This window comes from Xenopus laevis, chromosome 1L (assembly GCF_017654675.1).
Source record: "Xenopus laevis strain J_2021 chromosome 1L, Xenopus_laevis_v10.1, whole genome shotgun sequence".
NCBI classification, from domain to species: Eukaryota; Metazoa; Chordata; class Amphibia; order Anura; family Pipidae; genus Xenopus; species Xenopus laevis.
Window position 1 is genome coordinate 113,073,605 of NC_054371.1, and position 22,884 is coordinate 113,096,488.

A 22,884-nucleotide genomic window follows, 5' to 3' on the forward strand; every position below is an offset into this window, starting at 1 on the left:
TTGCCCTATTGGCCAAAGTCATAGTATTGTACATAGACTGCAGGTAGCAATAGTAGTATTAACCAGCTCTAATGAATAAATCTTAGCCAGCTATGTTACAAGCTGTTTATTTGTTTAACCTAAAGCAGGCGTATCAACCCAGAACAAGCACCCATATGATGTAAAAATAAAACAATAAAAACCTAACATAATGGAAAGCATCAGATGTAGTTAAATGCAACATATGTTAGTGGTGGGAGCATCATAGATATAGGAAGTTTACAGGATATGCGGGGGAATATAATTAAAGTCGCAAAGAGAAAAACAATTCGCACCAATAAGAATAAAAATCCACATCTCGCAATGTAATATTGTTCCTTAAACTGAATTTTAATTGCGCATTGCGAATTTTAATTGCACACTCTTAAGAAGTGCTTGAAGGTGACGTAATCTTTTTGCGCAAACATAACAACTTTTTCAGTAAGAAGTTTTATTACATTTACTGCGCATTGGCGCAAACTATAAAATTTGCAAAATGGTCTTCCACTCTCGGAAGTGGTCGCTAAACAGTTTCCAGGTTCGCAAAAGCTACATTATATCCGCACAAAGCAAAATTTGTTTGCGCAAAGGCATAACTTTTTGCATTGCGAATAGTTTTTCCGTTACCGACTTTTATTACATGCCCCGATGGTCCTTTATTTTGACAATGGCAACTGGTCTTGAAGGGATACCTATTTTGGGGAAAGAGGCCTACATAGTCCGATAGAAATATTTGACAATATATAAGATATTAGCTATGATGCTGGTTAGTTGTAGGTGGACACCACCCCTACCAAGTAAAATGGTGCCCCAATTAAAAAAAAGATGGCCCTTGCATACATGATCATGCCCTTGATCGGCCCTGGCTATTCCTCAGTTATGCCAGTGCCTAGGGTGGCAGCAGTGAGCCAGAGCTGGAGGCGGGGTGCATGCCTTGTAAAATGTCTCTCTTAGTGGCTTAGTGCATGCACAGTACACTGTATGTACATGTTTCAAATTTTAAACCAGAGAAGGATGTGCCTAATGCTGAACACTGACATTTACCCCTCAGAAGAACTAAATCCCCTTAATTTAAATTTAATTTTTTTGCCAATATAAAGTAATCTGTCTGTGTTCAGTCTCAACTTTTGCAAAAAAGTGTCCATTCAAAGGCAGCATCCTCCTTGCCTGGGCCACATCTTAGGAACGTCTATTCTTTACAGATATTAACACTTCCTTGTCTTGTTTGGCAAGTAAATTGCTAAATGTACAGGTGCACATGGGGAATCTGCTCCAATTGTTCATGTGGGATTCCCCCAGCCAACAGTAGCAGTAGGGAGGGGGAGCTAGTTGTGATGTAGCCCAGTTTCCAGAAAGCAGTGGCAAAAATGAAAAGATTGCCAGTTGCAGATCATTTATTATAGTGGTATGAACCAGCTATTGGCATGTTACTTCATTAACACTTAGGGGCCAATTTATCATGTTGTGTAAAGCACTGGAGAAAAATATCACCTGTGATGCTGTTGATAGCAACCGCAATCAGCAATTAGATTTCAACTACAATCTATAAAACAAAAGCAAAGATCTGATTTGGTTGCTATGGACAACTTCCACTGTTTACACAGCATGATAAATAGGCCCCGCAATATATGTGGGTTTGATGTTGAGTGGTTTCAATTCATTTAAGCCTTTTAAGCCGTTTATTTTAGAAATAAAAAAGTGCAATTTACACCTCTGTTCAACATGAGCCAAATAAACCGGACATGTAATGAATGTACTCAATTCTTTTATTTAAAAAAAAAAATCAGTATTGGACATAATTACATAGTTATGGATGAAAAAAATATATATATATTATATATACTGTATATATGAGATTCTCTGAACTAACCCATAATCAATATAGATATAGGGCATCAAGCTACTAAAAATAGTATATTTATCTGTGTCTTTACCATTACCACTGGTAGTAACATAGAGGGCACTGTGCTGTGCCAGTAGTAGTTTCTTTCAGTGCCTGTTTTGCTATGTCTCTCTCTCTTGTACAGCAAGAGTTGCTCCTTGTGTTTGGGGATACGATGTTCCTTGCCGAATAAAACTTGCAGAAAGTTGGGATAATGTGCTGCCTGTTACTGGAGCCTTAATATCATATGCAGAACACAGAAAGGTCGAACATAACATAGTTATGAAAAAAAAATACATGAACCCAACTTCAACCCTTTAGGTGCCCCCAGTCGTATTACTTGCCATGTGCTCTGATAAACTTCAGTCATTGCTTCACTGCAAGTTGGAACAATATCACCCACCTCCCCCCCCCAGCAGCCTATCAACAGAACAATCGGAAGGTAACCTGAGAATAGCACTTAATAGTAAAAAGCCAACTCCCACTGCGACTCCTTCAGTTACATCGAGTAGGATAAACAATACCTTACCTGAAAGCAGTTCCATTGTGAAATGCTGGCTCTTTCTGAAAGCAGATGATTGGGCAAAACTACCGGAGATGGCTGCCTACACACCAATATTACAACTTTAAAAAATACACTTCTTGGTTAGGAATAAAATTTTATATGGTAGAGTGAATTATTCGGAGTGTAAACAGTGTAATTAAGAAATCAAAAATGACACCAAAATAAACATGACAGAATACCTTTAAAGGGGAGGGATTTTTTTTGTAGCTTGATTACGTGTTCTCCAGCTATAAGGTGAAGTAACATGAGATTTGGAGTTGAATATTTATTTGCTATCTTGTCTATTCTGTGAGCCAAACAAAGGTTGGTCCTCCAAAGAACATATCCAGCAACCACTGGGTAAATGACAAAAGTACCACAATGACTCAATCTATGGATCAAGGAATAATAACTCACTGATAAGGTTAGGTTAGGTAGATAAATTCTTATAGCTACTGGGGTCTCTCCCAAAGTTAATCAGTTATCAACACTGGCCAAATTTGCCTGTGGGCAGTAACCCATGGCAACCAATCAAATTGTTGCATTCATGGTTCTACCTCCAACTGCCTGAAAAAAACCTAACACTTATTGGTTGCTATGGGTTACTGCCCAAAGGCAAATTTGTCCTGTGTTAATGAATGAACCCTTGTGTGTGTGGATCCTTGCAATGTGACTTTTTCACACTTAGGTACCGATTTACTAACGTTTGTATTTTTTCCATTTCCCCAGATCAAACTTTTTAGAGCTAAATTAGACCAATTACTCCAAACCATGAACAATGTGTTGTTTATTAAATACGTTGAGGTCAAAGGGAGCTGTCCTTTAACAATTTTAAAATCGTTCTTTGCTTCAAGCTTTTAGAAGTTTTTGGGGTTTTTTGTTGTAAGCGTACAAAAATTAGTGAGAAAACGAGTTTTCTTATTCATTCATGTTTTTATTCGTTCACGCTCTTTTATTTGGATCTTTTAGTTAATGTAGACTTTCATGTTTTTTAAAAATGTGTTAAAGTTTGTGCTAGAGAAAACCTCCAAAAGCTTCCCCCTTTAACTACGATATACGATATATACAATTATATACAGACTGTTGATGTCCCTATTACTTTTATCTTTCTAAACAATAGAATGACAGTTTATAACCTAACTACAACTACAAACATGTACTGACTGCTACTGCTTACATATGGAAAGGCTTTGAATGTTGTAGATCCCTGCTGCCCTTGGAACTCCCGATGAAAGCTAGGTAGGGATTCTCTGAACTAGTTAGATGAGTAGGACTCTTGTGAGGACACTGTCTAACCATCCAGTCATCTGTAATGTACCAATTGAGGCCTGTGTTAAAGATTAACCTTTATTAGCATAGAGGTAAACAATCAGTGAGAGAGTAAGCTGCAGACTTTGTATTATTCATTTATTCTGCATCATGGCATCCATATGCCTGGTACTATTGACGTGATATTGTGCTGTATTATCTGTGAGAAAAGAAATACATCTGGATCATTAATTTCCTTGAGTATCACTGCTGTGCTTAGCAGGAGGGATTCTACAGACCATGACTGTATCAGGACTTAACCCTTTCATGGCCAATGATACTAATATGCAGTATGTGGCCAGGACCTCACATAGAGAAGAACTGGAGAATCTTTTTGAGTTAAGGTGGCCATAGACGTAACAATTAGGATCTTTCCTGCAACCATTAGTCAGGAAAGATGGTTTGTTTTCAATACAGACATTTAGAGCTCAATTGTGAGATACACAGGTAGAAACAATAGAATCCTACCTGTATCTGATGATTCAGCAGTAAACCCTGACAAATGTTCGGGTGTCTTCAAATGTGCCCACTCAAAACTTTCAAGCTTGGCTGACAAGCCAACAGTTATCCAAGTCTTTTGTTGATATCGGTATCGATATCTTTTGTTTTGTCGGCTTGTCTTCTGCCATAGACACATCAAATTTTACAAAAATACTTTTGTACAATAATATCTGTACCTTTATGACCACCTTTAGAACAGACACCAGTATTACCAATTTACCTGCCAGTAGAAGAATAAAGATCAATGTCGAAGAGCTAAAAGTTTGATGGCCCTTGCTCAGAGGGGGAGTCACTGCTCAATTCTTCTTACCAGAGTGAGATGCTAGATAGTGTTGGTCCCTACAGTAAAACATCATACGCATATGGTTAAAATGCTGTTTTTACCCCTCTTTCACCTACATTTGTTCTTGGGCCTTTCCATTGCCCCTTTCAAAACTGTCACCAGAAACTTTTCTCTCTGACGTCTTCTTCCCACTGTAACTCCTGTTCTTTCTTTCTTATTCAAGCTGATATCATACATCTACTTTTTACCCTTACTAACATTTACAAATTCTACCAAATTATCATTGTTACTTCTCTTTTTAGTATCCGCAATCCAAAAACTTTTAATAGTCACACTACGAAGCACTGCTTCTCTGGTCCCTAAAAGGACCCTTTCCACAGGTGAATAGCAGTCACCTATCTCCTTAATATAGAAGGAATTATTATTATGGATTTGAATTCTCTTTTAACCTGTAATTTCTGATCCCTATGATTGGATGTATGTGTTGTGTATGTGTTATTGCCTATAGGTGAACCGTTGGTACATTCCTCTGGATGCTTAGTAGATATGATACCTTTCCTGAGGTAAAGAAGCCTTGAAAAAAAACCCACTGACCCTAAAAAAATCAAAAACAATTTAGTGGGTTAAGGTAATTTAATTTATATGTCAGAATGACACATAACACATTACTGCACAGGTCTGACCTTTTAACCCTTTGAGTGCCAGCAGAATTTCACATTTCACTTGAATTAAGTGGCAGACTGTTTTTGAACATTTTGTGCTCTGTTACTTTAGGGGCATTTCCTGGGGGTGGATTTTTTAGTTTATATAGAGAAACTATACATTGTTTTTTGCAGGGGAACGTGAGCTTTCTAAATCTGCCTGAGTGTTTGTGTATTTCCACTTCTGGAACAACATTTAGAGCTCTAAATATCAAAAAACTTTTTTTAAAAAATTCAACTGTCTCTCAAATGTGACAATAGCTGATATGTATATAAGCCCTACAGCAGAATATGGAATACTTTAGATTTTAAAGCCAAAAAATCCTGGAACAGTAGGTTTACCCCAGGAAACCATATATGACTAAAAAGTACACATTCTACCATATTCAAAATGGGTAACCATGTCTTTTTACTGCAAATTACCAAACATCAAAACTATTCTGAACTTAGCGTTTTCTATCACAATTTATGAAATTCTGAAAAATCACAACATAACTTTCAATTTGCAAGTTGGTATCTCCCTCATAGCATTAGGTACCAAGAAAAAAGATCCTAAATATGAATGCCAGGGGTCCGTGGAACAGTCGATGCATAGGCTTACCAAAGTAAACCATCCTAAATATGAGGGGTCTACTAAACAGTTTTGTATGCCCAATATGCATAGATTTACCAAAATATGGGGAGTACAGCAGCCCCCAAATGAAAATAGTGCACATGAATTTTCACATCAGACACTCTAGTTACTGCAAAATAAGTACCCAGTAAATGTATTATTTGCCATAAGCAGAGTCGGACTGGGCCGGTGGGGACCCGGGAAAAAACCTGGTGGGCCCCAGGCTCTTGTGGGCCCTGCCGGCCCTTAAAATCGTCACAACGCATTTTACCCCATGATATGCCCCACATTTCATAATGTATAATGGCTAAACATGCATCACAATTGTAATATAATCATTGAAATAACACACAAAAGGTATTGCGCAGTGCAGTTAGCAAACATGCTATTTGCAATGATAATAACACATATTTTTCCAGACAAAAAAAAACAGGATGCAGTAAAAAAAAACAAAAAAACAATAATGAGAATCGCCTCTGCTAAAACACTCAGGTTGCTAAAAAATGCCTTCAAACTCCTAAGGCACAAAGCCAGAGACAATAGGCCTTGTGCCTAATACCCAATACAAATCTCAGTGTTGTATGCCATCATGGTGTAGGGAAAGCTGAGGGTAGCAAATCCATGGAGTGCCAACTAACATGCTGGAAACAAAATTGGGGAGGAAGCAGACCCGGCAGCTGCAGGGGACCCAGGAGATATAGGGGCCCCATGAGGCCCTAATTCATGTACAGTTTCAATAAATACTGGTAAAACAAGTGAACCTCTAAACATTTTGGAGACCTGAAAAATAATTTGCTGCGGGGCCCAGTAATATCTAGATACCCCACTGAACAAAGTCATTGTACTTTCCTATTAACAGCATAATATTGTACCAATTATCACAATAATTCATATAAGATATACTAATTAAGCTTTCTTTTAAACCTAATAATGGGTTTGACAAAGAATAAAAAGCGGTACAGATAGCAGATCATATTGTCTCTTCTGGTGAACCTGTTGAGTCTAAAATGGGCCAGAATTAGCGGGCTATTACCCCAGTTTCCAGGACGCAAATCACCAATTATCGCAAAGAATGTCCCGTAATTCAAAATTGATAACATTCCATTTTTATTCAAGAAATCCATTTAAAAAATATTTTCACACTGACATGACCCCATGACAATCCACCGTATGCATTTCATACCCTTTGGCAGTGTCGGACTAGTCTACTGGGATACCCGGAAAACTGTGGCCCTGATGCTGCTAAACATTTGGCCTATTTCATGGCCATTTCCTATGTCTGTGAGAACAAAGAGGCTAAATAGATGGATTAATAGATTATAGTATGTAAAGAAAAGAGACTATGAGAATAGAGGTTGAGTGAGGAGAAGAAGCATAATAGTACTCAGAGTGGGCCCCTGGTCTACGGTTTTTGGTTGGGCCCCTGGTCCCTGTCCGACACTGCCCTCTAAAAACGTTGCATGATTGCAATGTTAAGGGGGAAAAACCATAAAACCATAGAAAGGCTGGTATTTTTTTCTAAAAAAGGTTGCAACCCTACTGGTACCTAGTTCCAATCACCTATGGCTAAGTACCGGAGGGTACCAAATGCATAAGGTGGATTGTCATGGGGTCAGTAAGAAAATATTTATAATAGGGAGTTTTTGAATAAAAATAGAATTTTATCAATCCTTTTCTATAATTACTACAGATAGTAAGAGGACAGGATGAAAGTAACAGTTCGGTTGTGAGAATAAACAGGTGGATTACTGGCTGGGCAGGGAGCAGGTCTAGGAATGTGTCGGTGCCATTTCAGACTCTGGGGAGAGAAGCGATAAGAAGACAGACGGCTAAGGCCGGAGACGATAAGAGTAAAAGAAGTTAACAGCACAACGAGAGCAGCACTAGGTTGCAATGAGGCAGCAGTGAGGGGAGGGGCACTTCGGGCAGCGTATAGGGGCAGTGGTGGGAGGGGCGAGGGGCGAGGGGAGGAGCAACCAGGAGTACAGAAGAGGAGGCAATTTAAAGTTTCTGTACTTGTTCATTGACTGATAGCTTTGGGAATGACGATTAGACTCCGTTACAATTGCTCCAGTCTGTGGGGCAGATTATTAGGCTGAGCTGCACGTGGTAGGAGAGCAAGTGTGAAGCTTATTAAGCATTGGCCTTTGCCCTTGTGCCATGCTCCTGGCACGGAATCAGTGTGACAGCGCTCACCAGTTTGTCCGGATCACTTCTGCAAACGTTGGCATATTGCTGCTCGCCGGCGGCCATACTAATCTCCACTCAAGCTGCATGAACCTGCCCGAGAGGCAATAAATCCTCCTCTGATCCGCACTCTTCTCTCTAGTAAGTACCAGCTGTCAGGGCTCAGGGCTGCACCCACTGGCATGTCTTGAACCGTGCAACTCATGTGCTAGTAAGGTCAACTCTGCAGCCTTCCTCTTCAGCTACAAACTCTCACTTCTGCACTCGAGGGTGCTGCTGGGAATTGTAGTCCAACAATAGATGCAGATGCCTGATTTTAGCATACTTGTTAATTGACAAGAATTTATAAGCATGACTTTTTGGTTTTAGTTATCATTGCATGATAACTAAATGATACAGATGATCGTCCAATCCAGTACCAGTGCAGTAACTGATTTCTGTCTCATGGTCCCCTTCTAAACCTTGTATGCAAAAGAGTTATATAGGACCGCAACCAGGGCTACACATACCCTTTTAGCCCAGTGGAAGTATGCAAAGCAGTTCTGCAGTTGGCCTTCATTTTTTTCTTCAGTTTTTGAAGTATTCGACTGTCTGTACTGCCGATTTCCAAGGTGAAATGTGAAACTGCAATCTGGCTACTATGAAGAGTGACCCTGGCAACCATAAAACAGATTAAATGGCAGAATAGAATTTTCCCTAATAATTATTTTCTGTTCAGGCACTCTATCATTTATTTATCCTTCTTTACACATTTATTTGAGCAGCAGCATCAGCCAGACAGCCAGAGTAAATTCCAGTGCTAATGGAAAGAAAAATGAATAGTTTACAGGTAATTATTTCAGTAACCCAATATGGATCACCTTCTTTAGATTTATACTGTTGGTGTATCTAACTAATAGTATTATTTTAGGGTACCCCATACATGAAGTTCAAAAGTGAGACATATTATGAGCACACAGTGGGGCTCATTTATCAACACTGGGCACATTTGCCCAAGGGCAATTGCCTATAGCAACTAATCAGTCATTAGCTTCTTAAAGCCAGCTGCAAGTAGAATAATGAATGCAGCAATTTGATTGGTTGATATGGGTTACTGCCCACGGGCAAATTTGCCCACTGAATCTTTATCAGTTGGTGCCCCATTTGGGTCCTAATACCTCTTACCCCCAGCAGCCACAGGGCTATATTGCTTAATCTGCAACATACTGTAAATATTGTACAGAACAGGTATGGGAGCTGTTATCCAGAATGTTCGGGACCTGGGGCTTTCTAGATAACAGCTCTTTCCATAATTTGGATCTACATACCTTTAGACTACTAGAAATCATGTAAGCATTATTGTTTTACATTGCATTACATTTTTGTATTTTTGTGTAATATGGTCACTATCAGTCCTATCTGTCATATTAGGGCCTTCTTAAATACCAGCACTACCTGTATTACTTTATATACATGCTTTACCATGTGAAGACCAGGTGGTAAAGGGAAATGTTGTAAAACTACAACTCCCAGAATTACCTGGTGGAAGTGGTGAGAGGTTGCTGGAGTGTAATTTAATGCAAATACCTTACCAATATGGACTAACTATCGCACATAAGGACATGGTATCAAAAAGCAGCACCTGTTAGTCCAGTAACATAAATGGTTTTTGTATTATTTTTTTGTAAATTCTTTATTTTCGTGTTTTACAAAAAACAGAAAATACAATGGCATGAGATTCCTGCAGTGAAAAGTTAAAACATAAGGTACATTTTATGATCACATGTTAGTCCAACATAAGGATTATTATATGTTATCAGCAGATGGCATATCTCGTAGCCGCTTTCTAAGAGAAACCATGAAACATGAAACATAAAAACAAACTTTGTTGGGCACAGTTATACCTCGGAAAGCAATAGCAAAATGGTGACTGGAGGAGTAAACACAGAAAAAATAGGTTGATAGCATTATATAGTAACTAAATATCTTGATTGTGTATCAATTGAATATCAAGGGTCTCGCTAAAGCTACATACGGACAGTGGTCAGCTCATGAAGTAAGGGTCTGGTACTCCGGCGATTATGGTTTTTGTATTATGACTTTACTGTTGTTCCAAGAGTCCCTTTGTATTGCTGAAGTCTTGCTGATCCATCATTAACATATTTTATTTATTATTATTTCCTCTTTAACCTGCTGCAAAGAATGCCATTACTTAATTGCAGTGGCAATTTGAAGTGGCAAATGCAGGAAAACACTGCTTTGACTCTTCAGCATAAGGTACAGGTACTGCACATTGTTCATCCCTTGCTAATTGTCAGCTGCTCGCTCCCCTCTTGTGTGGGTATTCCGTGTGCCATACAATCAGCTAAACTGTATTCTGGCACTGGGTGAATGGAATGAAGAACAGACACAATATTTTCATGTTTTTTTGTTCTTGGAAATTCTGTAAGCTAAAATGCTCCAGAATGCTACAGTATAAAATGTCCATAAGGAATTGGATAACTTTATGCTCTTTTTAAAAAGGGAAAATACCACTTGCAGACAAACCTTTAATATATTATCCAGTAACACTGGCAGTATAGATTCCTTTCCTTCTATAGATTTCAAATTACAGGTATGGGACCTGTTATCCAGAATACTCAGGACCTGGGATTTTCTGAAAAAAAGTTCTTTCCATAATTTGGATCTTCGTACCTTAAAGATGGCCATAGATGCACAAATCTTAATTTCATACGACTTTTGTAATGTGTGTGGATCGTTCCGACATTTTTCGTGCCATGGAGATCAGTCATTTAGTTGATCAGACAGGTTAGGAGATTTCGGCTAACCATAATATCTCTGCATGTATTGCCTATCTGACGATATCAGTGGGTGACTGCCTGTCACGACTTTTTGTCAAACATAACTTTCATACGATTGCTGTCTTTGAATTAATGGTCAGAACATTGTCTGATTTGTTCTCTTTCCTACTTTATTTAATCTCAATGGTTAGTGGTAGGTCGGGAGATTGCAAAGAACGATCTGCACACCTATGGCCATCTTAAGTCTACTAAAAAATCGTGTAAACGTTATATAAACCCAATAGGCGCTGCTTCCAATAAGGATTAATTATATCTTAGTTGTTCCAAGAGTCCATTTGTATTGCTGAAGTGCTGAAGGGCAAAATACTGTTATATTATTACAGACAAACGGGAATTGCATTATTTGGATTAAATAGAGTCTATTGGAAACCACACTTTCTAGATAACAGGTTTCCAGATCCCATACCTGTATTTAAAATGTATATCCAAAAGCTGTCCATTAATGTTTCTTCTATGAAGGCGTATGGGCACATTAGGTTAGACTTATTGTTCTTCTGAGTCAAAGCCAACTCTTTGGAATTGTACAGGTTCAGCATTGCATTGCAGGAAGTGTAGCAATTGGCAGCAAAATTAGGGACCTATTTTATAGAACTGCTTTGGCAATGACATTACTCTCCGCCACTCTCCTTTTACCCCAGTATTTACACCACTGGTTGTCCCCAACATCCTCATATAAAAATGTATCTGTGGTTCTATTCTATTGAGTGTTTTATCTTCTCTTTTCCCTGAAATTCCTTGCACTGCCCTGGGTAGTATACATTCACAGTAGAGTAAACCCCCCCCCCCACACACACACACACCCATCTCAGCCCTCACTGCTGCCCTGAGGTGGCAGAAGCGCTGCCAACCTCCCACACGACCCGTGTGTATCCTTTTTGGTGGTAAAGCAGAAATGGTAGATCTTTTTTAGAAGATATTTTACAATAACATGGATTTATTTTATTATTATTCCTCCCAAGCCACTTAAAGGAGAAGGAAAGGCTTGCAGCACTTTGGGGTGCCAAATGTTAGGCACCCTCAAGTGATTGTAGTTACTTACCTGAAACCCTGGGCCGGTGCTCCTATCAGCAGAAAACTGCTCCGGCCCGGGGTTATACCAGTGAGCACCACGGATCGATCTTCTTCCGTCTTTATCCTTATTCGTATGGTAGTAGAACATGGTAGTAGAACGAATAGCCCAAATTTAACTAAAAAATTGTGGTGCTCACTGGTATAACCCCAGGCCTGTGCAGTTTTCTGCTGATAGGAGCACCGGCCCGGTAACTACAATCACTTGGGGTGCTAACTCCGGTAAGGATGCCTGGTTACAACTGCTCTTCCCAGAAAGCAAGATCTCTGATATTTCCATGTTGCGTTTGTCTTGTGGCAGAGTGCATACATCTGGTTGCTGTTATGCAGTCCAAAACAAAATATTAGCACTATGAACCTTTGCTTTCATTAGAGTACATGCATCTGAGCAGTCAAAGCTTGTTGTTCATTGGTTACCATAGGTTACTTCACAAACAAACAGGCATGTACAAAACCTGTAGAATACAAGGCTATTGGTGCACCATTATTGTGGCCATGAAAGGCTCCTGGTTTAGCTTTATCTAGCATGGCTATATGCAGTGAGGGGGCCTGCAAGCATTGACAGAGAACACATGGGGGTAAGCAGAATGGTGTGGGGCTAAGTGACATAGCAGGAATACTTGCTGTGATAGACTGCACTCCTGTCATCCCTCATCTGTTTGATGTCCAGTGATGGTCGTTGGTCAGAATCAGACAAGGGCAGCTATTACCCTGCATTAGTCCTGTGCCCCTGGGTCCTTTCAGTATGTAGCAAGGATTAGGTCACGGAAGGCATTCCACCTGCAGTGTTCTGCAGCTAGTGTCATTTGACACTTTGTCTCATCTCATAGCCTGAAGGACACTTTCTGAGGCTACAAAATGCAATAAGAAAGTCTCTGAAGCAGCTTTGGATAGGTGTGGGAGCTAGTGGCATTTTTTTGTTTTGTCTTTGCTTGCTTTAAGCTCTTTTGAGTTAGGCCAAGCTTCTGAATGTAAGTAAAATCCTGGGAATAAGCATTTTCTTTTATTCTTGTCGGGGCTTGCCACTATGGAGCCTCAGGCAAAATGTGATGCTTGGAGTGGGGGATGGCATTATATATCCATCTGCATAGGTTTCCCAAATACTTACCTACACACTTTTTTATTTTATGCAAAATTATTGGTATCATTAGATGTAGTGTTAAGGGAATTGTCTTTGTTGTTATCTTATTTCTGACAAGTTCTTACCAACAGTGCTTCTTAGGGCAGAGAAAAACTGTCAAATTCGGGAAGATTAGTCCCCCGGCGACAAATCTCCTCTTCTTCAGGGCGACTAACCTCCCCGAACTGCCTTCACCTGCCTTCCTGCCGGCCAGAATGAAAATCGCCAGCGGGATGGCAATCCAAGCACTTTGTTTTCCGAAGTTGCCCACAGTTTTCTCGTGAGGCTACTTCGGAAAAGGAAGCGTTCCGAATACCATCCCACCGGCGATTTACATTCTAGCTGGCCGGGAAGGCAGTTCAGGGAGATTAGTCGCCCGAAAAAGAAGCAACTTATCTCCCGAAACAGCAGCGTGTGTTTCTGCCCTTACATTGCAACAATACATAAATGTTGCACATAATGTAGATAAATGTAATTTATATTCCATGCTGATAGAGTATTATCTCCAAAAGTTGCCAGTATAAAGTAAAAAAATGCTACTTCACAGATCTGATGATGAGTGTTGTGGCCTTATGCATAATGATGTAATAACATAAGCATCCCAAAACAAATGCACTTCCATACTGACAAGCTGGTTTAAAAGTGTATTTAGATACAAATGTTTTCAGACCTTCAGATTAAATGTTTATCTACATAGTCCAAATATTTAGGTGGCGTAGAACATAGCTGTATCAGTTTTCATCTGAAGTTTGTTCTGCTTTCGTCACAGACATCTGAGAAATGAATCCAGTTTGGGGCCACAGTATATTAATTGCACTGGCAGTCGGAAGTCATAAATTATCCTTATAAAGCAGATTCTACCAGTTCTATTTAAAGGCCAACTAAACCATAACTAAAGAAGTAGCTATAAATTATGTACATTATGGGGCCAATTCATTAACTTCGAGTGAAGGAATAGAAGAAAAAAATACTTTGAATTTCGAAGTTTTTTTTGGCTACTTCGACCATCAAATGGGCCGCTTCGACCATCGACTTCGAATCGAAGGATTCCAACTAAAAATCGTTCAACTATTCGACCATTCGATAGTCGAAGTACTGTCTCTTTAAGAAAAAACTTTGACCCCCTAGTTCGCCACCTAAAAGCTACCGAACCCAATGTTAGCCTATGGGGAAGGTCCCCATAGGCTTGGCTATGTTTTTTTGGTCGAAGGATAATCCTTCGATCGTTGGATTAAAATCCTTCAAATCGTTCGATTCGTACGATTATTCCTTCCTTCGTACGATCGAACTATTTGCGCAAAATCCTTTGACTTAATTAACCCTCGATATTCGACCCTTGATGAATTTTCCCCTATGTGTTGGGCTTCTGTACTAGCCAAAGCAAACCACAGCCCTTTAGCAGTGAAGATCTGTGTCTTCAAAGATGCCCCAGTAGCTCCCCATCTTCTTTTCTGCTGATGCACGTGCTCTGTTCTGCTTTCACTTACTGAGCTTAGGGACCTACTCACAATATACAGTACATAGAATATAAATGTCACAATATAAGGCTGATTAGTAATTAGTAATACAGTTAATTATTAAGTGACAGCACATAAACCAGTGCAATTTTTATCAGAATTTAATAATCAGCCCTGTAGCATCAGCTTATATTACAAACAAACATCATTTTCTGCTTGATAAGCACAAGTAAGTTTGAAGTTCTTGATCAGTGCTATTGAGAAGCCGAAACATTAGGCTGGTGCAATAAGTTCAGTATATAAAAATAAGTATATGGCATTTGTAGCCATATTTATTTTTAGGGTTTAGTTCTCCTTTAAGGCGTAATGATTACTTGATTGAATAAGTTTGATTTTAAGCGGAGTCTGTCTGGTCTTGGTTTCCCATAAAATACCATTAAATAAAGTATAATAAATAAAGGAAAATCTTGTGTGCTTAAAAATGATTTACAAAGGCACTTGCACCCATACAAGTGCTTTCACCTAATGCCAATGCAACACTTCAGCCTGCTTTTATGAGTTGTGTGAAAGGTGCCCTGAATTTGACACCTGCTTTAAAGAGTTATTACTTCCAGCAGGTTCCTTTAGCATATTGTTTCCTTCATATATTAAAGGGTAAAGCTGTGAGTTGCAATTTAACAACATCCTGGTTATGGGACAGAGCCTTAATGTATTGCACCTAAACCTGCAACTGACTTGCACCTTAGTGAACTGCATGCTAATGTTGTTATTGATGGGCATGGTACTCCAGAAATATTGCGTTTTGCATAGCCTGCAATGGTAAATCATATATGTGCATTGCACAGTGCCGTGCACAAGACAACAAGGGTTATGCTTGCGGGTGTCTGTGGAAGCATGTCAATCCTACCTATGCCTGAGCTCTGCAAGGAGTCCTGTATATTCTGAGTTTTATCCCACAATCCAAAAAGGTTAAGTGACACCTGGCCCTAGTGTGTGAGAATGATTTACTGACTGATATGATTGATGTATAATCTCTGTATAGCACTGTAAAATATATTTGTGCTATGTAAATAGAGAATAATAAATGTAAGCAACATGGCAGATACCATTTACGGTAGTTGTACAAATTATACCTTGTCCCTTCACTGTTTGTTAAAGGGAATTGAAAGCTTGAAAACTCCTAATACAGGTATGAGATCCGTTATCCAGAAAGCTTTGAATTATGGAAAGGCCGTCTCTCATAGACTCTCTGCAATAATGAAACAGTACCTTGGACTTGATCCAAACTAAGAAATAATTAATCCTCATTGGAAACAGAACCATCCTATTGGGTTTTTTTAATGTTTAAATAATTTTTCTAGTAGATTTAAGCTATGAAGATCCATATAACGGAAAGATCCATTATCTGGAAAACCCCAGGTCCCCAGCGTTCTGGATAATAGGTTCCATACCTGTAGTATATATTTTCATTTTATGAAAATGTTATCTTGGTAAAAAAACAATATTCTTTGTACAATCCTTCATAATGTAGGGCAGTTAATCATTTCTGCTAATTATGAATGATTTCTCTGTATCTGTTTAGTATGTTTTATCTGCAATTAAAGTCTGTCATGGCTTTAAAAAATTATATTCAGTGCTGTTCCTGATTAGCCATCTTTGTGTTGCAGACTTGGTTTTTAGTGGGCATTAGCGCTACACTATACTGGCTGGTTGAAAGGAAGTTCTATTAGCTGTACTATAAACCCTCTCAATCAATCAATTTAAAATCATGTCCTGAGCAATTTGCAATCTTTTTTCACATCTCAGCTCCCTCTGCCAGGCACAGCAATGCGTTCTATATTATATTATTATAACTGCAGTGTAGGACCCAGAGGAATTAGAGAGAATTATCTGAGCTGTGATGAACAACTGGATTTATCCCTCCAAAGCAAGGAAAGGCTAGGGAGCAGAGCTCTATGCAATGACGCTTCTAACTAGAGATACCTCCTGTTTACTAAATAGTCTCATTTTAGTCCAGTGTTTAGATAAGTGATAATAAAAAAGTTAATTCATGTGACATTCAGTACCTTGACAAACTGTAGCCTACAACACAGTATAAAAGTAGTTATTAGCATTGTATAGGTGGTATGTGTGACAGCCTGTTCTAACGTTTGTACAAACCAAACACAATTCCTATTGTCCTAAGGTTTGTTTCTGTTTCCATGCTTCTGGTGACGCATGTGAACTTTCTTTTGATGTTGCATCAATAGTTTAAGAAGTGCTATCTTAGACAATCTTATAAAATATCTGAACATGCTATAGAATATGACTAAATTGAAGTGGCATGGGGAATTATTGCTGTGTTGTTTGGCTCTACCTTGCTATTCTAACCTACAAGTACTTTGTACCTTGATATGGGCAACCTGCAGCATGAGCAAGACCCAAAAAGCTGATTCTGGCGAACGATCATTACTCGTTACATCATATCCTGTGTGCCAAAAATACATTTAAGTTCCAAAAATGCTGGAACTTCTTCTATACAGGTATGGGGTCTGTTGTCCAGAAACCAGCTGGCCAGAATTTGTTGAAAGGCCACCTAAGCCTGGGCCCATAGACTCCATTTTATCCAAATAATCTAAATTTTAAAAGAAAATTCTATGAAGTAACAAAACAGTACTTGGTACTTGATCCAAACTAAGATTTTATTAATCCTTATTGGAAGCAAACCAGCCTATTGGGTTTATAAAAAATGTAGTTTTTACTGAAACTAACCTCGAAAAACTCAAATTTTTGAGGAAAAAACACAACTCGACTTTAATAAATAACCCCCTGAGGGGGGGTTATTTATTAATACAGTACCTTGTACTTGTACAAATTAAGATTTTATTAATCCTTACATATTGGAAGCAAAACCAGCCTATTAGGTTTAATATTTAAATGATTTTCTAGTAGACTTAGGGGTTTTTTTTATTAAAGGTTGTTTTTCAAAAAAGCTTTTTGAGGGTAGTTTCAGTAAAATCTCAAATTTTCTGGAAAAAAAAATTACAATTTTTTATGCCCCGAAGCTGCTAAAAAACCCGAGGTCATGTATAATTTAATGGCAGAGGTCCCTTAAACTATTTGAGATGTTTTTAGCCTTTTTGATTTTTTTTTCGGTTGTTTGCACTCAAAAACTTGATCAATTCAAGGTATTCTAGGTTTTTGTCGCTGATAACTCAATCAATTTGAGTGTTCAAGTTTTTCATCCTGATTGCATTCACTTGAGTTTTTGACAATTTTTTTTTCCATAAATTAGCAAACATTCGAATTGTAAGTTTATTCAAGGTAGAAGAAACCTCACAACTCGACCTTTGATAAATAACCTCCTTAAGGTATGAAGATCCAAATTACGGAAAGATCCGTTATTGGGAAAACCCCAGGTCCTGAGCATTTTGGATAACCGGTCCCATACCTGTACCTGATTTTTAAGGGTATTTCCTGGTAGAAAAAACAGCTCCTTAGTTTGGGTGAAGTTGGTAAAAGGATATTTTTCCCATGATGTGTCTATTCTCCATTTATTAAATACTTTTATTGTGTCTGTCCCTAGTAGTTAATATATTTTGAAAGTGATCTAAAACTTGCATGTGGCTGAACAGCTAATGGTTTCCTTCAAATGATTAACTAGTTCATGTGTCATACTCTATGGCTGTCAATGGTTCAGTTAATATTTGGCATTCTGAAGTTTTTTATCATACCACTTGCTTTAACAGGCAGGTTATCGCTTAAAAAGAAGCAGTGGTGGAATATATTGATCAACCGTGCACATTACCCCTCAATAGGGCCAGTACATTTTATGTAGCTGAAAGTGCTTAAGAATACAGATGGCACTAGGCATATTGCTAAGTACATATTAAATGTCTGTGTGTTTGGTCAAAAATTGTGCATTTAATGCTACACAGGCCAATAAAAATGTAATAAATCTTGTTCTATGTCTGTATTTTTAAATAAGCATATTTCTTTTCTTGCTTTTTTGCCCCCTCCCACCACTCTTATATTTTTACAGTATATTTTCCTTCATTTCTTTCTGCACAGATGTGACACTTGTCACTGGTGGGCATTTGTGTCATATTTGAACTGTACTAAGATAATTCACAGAAAGCTACACCCGCAAAACACGAAATACTTAATGGACACAGGTTTAAAAATTGGGTTGAATATTAAGTATTTTTAAGCACCTGCCTTTTGTAACTATTATTTTCAAAAGCTCCCCAGACTTTCTGCCAGCGATATATCTTTTTTTGTGGCTCCAATGTACCCCAAAGCCCCCCCACCACTGTTTAAACACTTCCATGTTAGGGTTAATATTACATCTGAGTTAATCTATTAGGCTTTTCATTACATTGCTGATGTGCAAGACTAATTCACAAAGCATCTAAATACATTTGTCGGATGGACTGGAAGGCCAGAACGTAGTCTTCCATTCTCTTGCACTGATCTTCAGTTCAGTTCCTGCCCTGACCTGTAACCTCATTTGACTACAATTCTGTTTGACCCTTTTCTTTGCTTTGGATCAAACTCTGCCATGTTCAGTTCCCTGTTAGTCCACAGTAGAAAGTTATGGGATCCCAAATGGGTGTTGGTGAAGGGTCTCCTGCTATAGAGTACAATTCCCCAAGCAGTCTAAGGTTTCTTGCTTCACAGATCATGGCAACATTTAAAAATAGTTTTATGGGGTTATGAAGCTACAAACGAAGACAAAATCAAGCAATAGAAAATTTACTCAGAAACCACAAAATACTAATTTAGGGCAGTGGCTGACGGGGATATTTATTGCCTGTAATTATTTACGATGACTGCGAGTGGCAAATCTCCCAAAAATGTCTCTCCTTTGAAATAATTGAAATTGTTGGTTATATGACCAACATATCTCCAAATATCTCTTTGTAACTGGCCACTCACTGCTGCCTGAGGCAAAGTTCTCACCTTGCCTCATGGCAGGAGCGGCCCTGGGTACTATGGGCTGTACAGGGTTCTGCTAGCACACTATTGTATGTATATAATGTATTGTAGGGGAAATAAAAGATGTATTGCAAATTAGGGACACATTGAAGGTGTGCAGGAAAATTGGCAGGGAATTGAAGATATTTAGGGGCATGTACCTCCCTGGTGTTGGTATGAAGATATCAGATGCCTCAGATCACCTACTCTGTTTCTAATGGTGATGGAGGTATTGCTTTCACATATAAGAAACAATCAGGATATTGTGGGAGTGAATATAAAGGGCAAAGAATATAAAACTGCAGCGTTTGCTGATGACTTATTGATTTATATAACGAACCCTCTAATTACCCTACCAAATTTGATAAGATTATTGAAGATATTTGGAGAATTTTCAAATTTTAAAATTAATTACTCTAAATCTGAGATTGTAAACATAAATGTGAAAGAGGACACCGCACTGCAGATTAAACAAAACTTCCCATTTAAGTGGTCGCTTTCTACCATCAAATACTTAGGAGTAAATATATGTGGGGACATGGAGAAGGCTTATCAAGATAATTACATCCCTATGTTAACTTCTGTACAAAAAACAATAGATAATTGGGGAAAAATCAAAATGTCGTGGACAGGAAGATTACAAGCTATAAAGATGGTCGTAATACCAAAAGTATTATATCTATTCCAAGTTTTACCAATAGACCTACCGCAAACATTTTTTAAAAAACTAAAATCGTTGATTACGAGGTTTATATGGAATGGGAAAAAAGCAAGAATTAGCTATAAAATCTTAACGGACCCCAAAGAGAAGGGTGGGATGGCGGCTCCAGACCCATATTTATACTATATTGCTGTACATTTGGTTAGAATATTAAATTGGACGACGAAAAAAGGGAAAAAAGATTGGAGTTATATTGAACAAGAATGGGGAGACTACCCAATCGAAAATGCACTTTGGGATGATAAGTGGAGAAAGATCAAAATGATAACACAACACCCTTTAATAAATACCACTCTTAAAGTATGGCATAAGATTAAAATAGATTTGCATCTGACCCAGGCTCCTTATGTATTACAACCATTGACGCTTAACCCAAACTACCCCCCAAGCTTGGAAAGAGGAACATATCAAAGGTGGGAGAAATGGGAAGAAAAACCCACAAAAATTCGAGACCTGATCAGAGGAGATAAGATTATACCTCTACAGGAACTACAAGAAAGGTGGGGGAAACACCCTAGGGATATATGGGGATACAACCAATTATATTATTTTATCAATATGAAAAGAGAGAAAAACTGGGACAGACCATTAACACAATGGGAAGAGATAATAGAAACTGACCCAGACTTGATTAAACCTCTCTCAAAGGTATACGATATCCTCCTCCACTCAGGTGAATATAAATTACCACCGTTTTGCCGCTCCTGGGAGAAGGAACTGGGAGTTAGTATACCAGAACAAGTGTGGGTGAATATTTTTAAGCAAGGAAACAAAAAGGCCAGGGCTTCAAAAATGAAAGAAGCAATCTATAAAATAATTACAAGGTGGCATTTAACCCCAGCAAGGTTAAATAAAATATACCCGCAAAAGCAATACGGGTGTTGGAGATGCAATGATAAAGTGGGAAATCATCTACATACTGTATGTGGTTAACCTGCCCAAAACTGAAGGACTATTGGGAACAAATCTTAGAAAGCATAAAAATAATCACATCAGTCAATGTACAGATAGAAGATCACGTAACACTGTTACTAAATGTAAATCTGGAGAACCACAAGATATTAGATGATATACTTACTTTTTACCTTATCCAAGTAGCCAAATCTTTAATCCCAAAACATTGGAAATCCAAGGAACCTCCTTCATTCAATGAATGGATGAGATCAGTAGAAGAAATAAGACAGCTAGAGGAGTTAACATATATATACCACAGTAATAGTGCAACTTATTGGAAGATTTGGACCCCATGGCACAGATTCAGAGATTCACTAGACCAAAATGGAAAAATAGGAGGGGAATAAAGTAGCAGTAAGCAAAAGAAACTATGTTGGGAGAACAAATATGGGACAAATGTTCAAGTGGTTATGAACTGTGGGATTTAAGATTAATACATCACCCTCCCAATGCCCCCCCCCCCTGTATTTATTTTCTGTACCCCTTTTTCCCTTTTTTTTTGTTTGTGTATTGTTTAATTTGTTTTTGTTTTCTTTTTTGTGTGGAAAAAAAATAATAAAGAAAGAAATTTAAAAAAAAAAAAGATATCAGATGCCTACGGCATATATTTTGTACCAGTGCTTATTAATCTCATTATGCCAATGTCTGCCGTGTCTTTATAATCAAGCAAAACTCCTGATCTACATTGCATTTTTCTTAATGAGATATGTAATTAACTAAACATATTATCCATCAGTGAGCAGATCCAACAGATGAGTATGGCACAACTGATTCCTGCACATTTAGTTGTCAGACAGTCAGCACACAACCCCATATATAAAACATTTAATTCACTTTTTTTAGCAATTAATCCACAAAATAGCTTTAAGGCAATACCACAGAATCAGATACAGTAATGTTTAAGGATAGGAATTTAAAGATATTTTTCAGTATGGCCTGTTACAGGCATTTTGCCTCTTAGCTTATGTTATTTTACTATGATTTGCTCTGGCTTGTCTGGTTTGTTTGACATCACTAGGTAACCATAGTAATACAGTTAAGTTGTTGGAAACAGATGAAAATCCAGTTCAACCTGTTGACCCCTAAGCCCCTGCTATATTAAAGCTTCAGGGGGAATAAAGGGATGTGTACCATTTGAAGGAGTAGGGCTTATATTCTATTAATGTAACCTTAATCAAGATGTAATATAAAATATTAGGAGCCTTCTTTTCAAAATTACCTCAATTACTAGGGCTTTTGCTGAACATACTTTACATTTTGTCTATTGTAATAATCAAGAAATATATATGGTTTTTGTTGTTTCTTGCACTAAACTGAGAACAATCTGAAATTAAAGTCAAATTGTTCTTCTTAAACTTAGCGGGTGACTGAAAAGCCCTTTATATCAACAACCCCCTCCACCTTTGCCCAGCTGCAGCTTTTGATAGTGTTTGTGATAAGGAGCATCATAGTGGGCTGCTGGTTTATTTTGATTGAGAACTGTAGAATATGACTTTACTTTCAATATTTTGTCCTGTTTAGTGCAAGAAATATAAAATAACGACAAATATTTCCTAACTGAAAGAATAGGCAGAAGGTATGGTACTGTTATAAAACTTCTGATAAAAAGAGGATTTACTGCCCCTTAGGGTAAGGACACAAGGGCAGATTCGGAGATATTCTGGCACTCGCGGCGCTGCATATTCAGAAGTCGCCCAAAGTTTACTCATGAGTCTCCTTGAAAAACGAAGG

The 22,884-nt window shown here is 38.2% G+C and overlaps 1 protein-coding gene across 1 annotated transcript in view; it reads left to right on the top strand.

The window, feature by feature from the left end:
• The first annotated feature begins 7,851 nt into the window (after positions 1-7,851).
• The window catches only part of LOC108713007 (cAMP-specific 3',5'-cyclic phosphodiesterase 4D), a 279,849-nt gene continuing 264,816 nt past the window's right edge, over positions 7,852-22,884 (top strand). The window contains exon 1 of the mRNA XM_018255647.2: positions 7,852-8,178. The gene's annotated coding sequence lies outside the window, so the exon portion shown is untranslated. The remainder of the gene's footprint in view (positions 8,179-22,884) is intronic.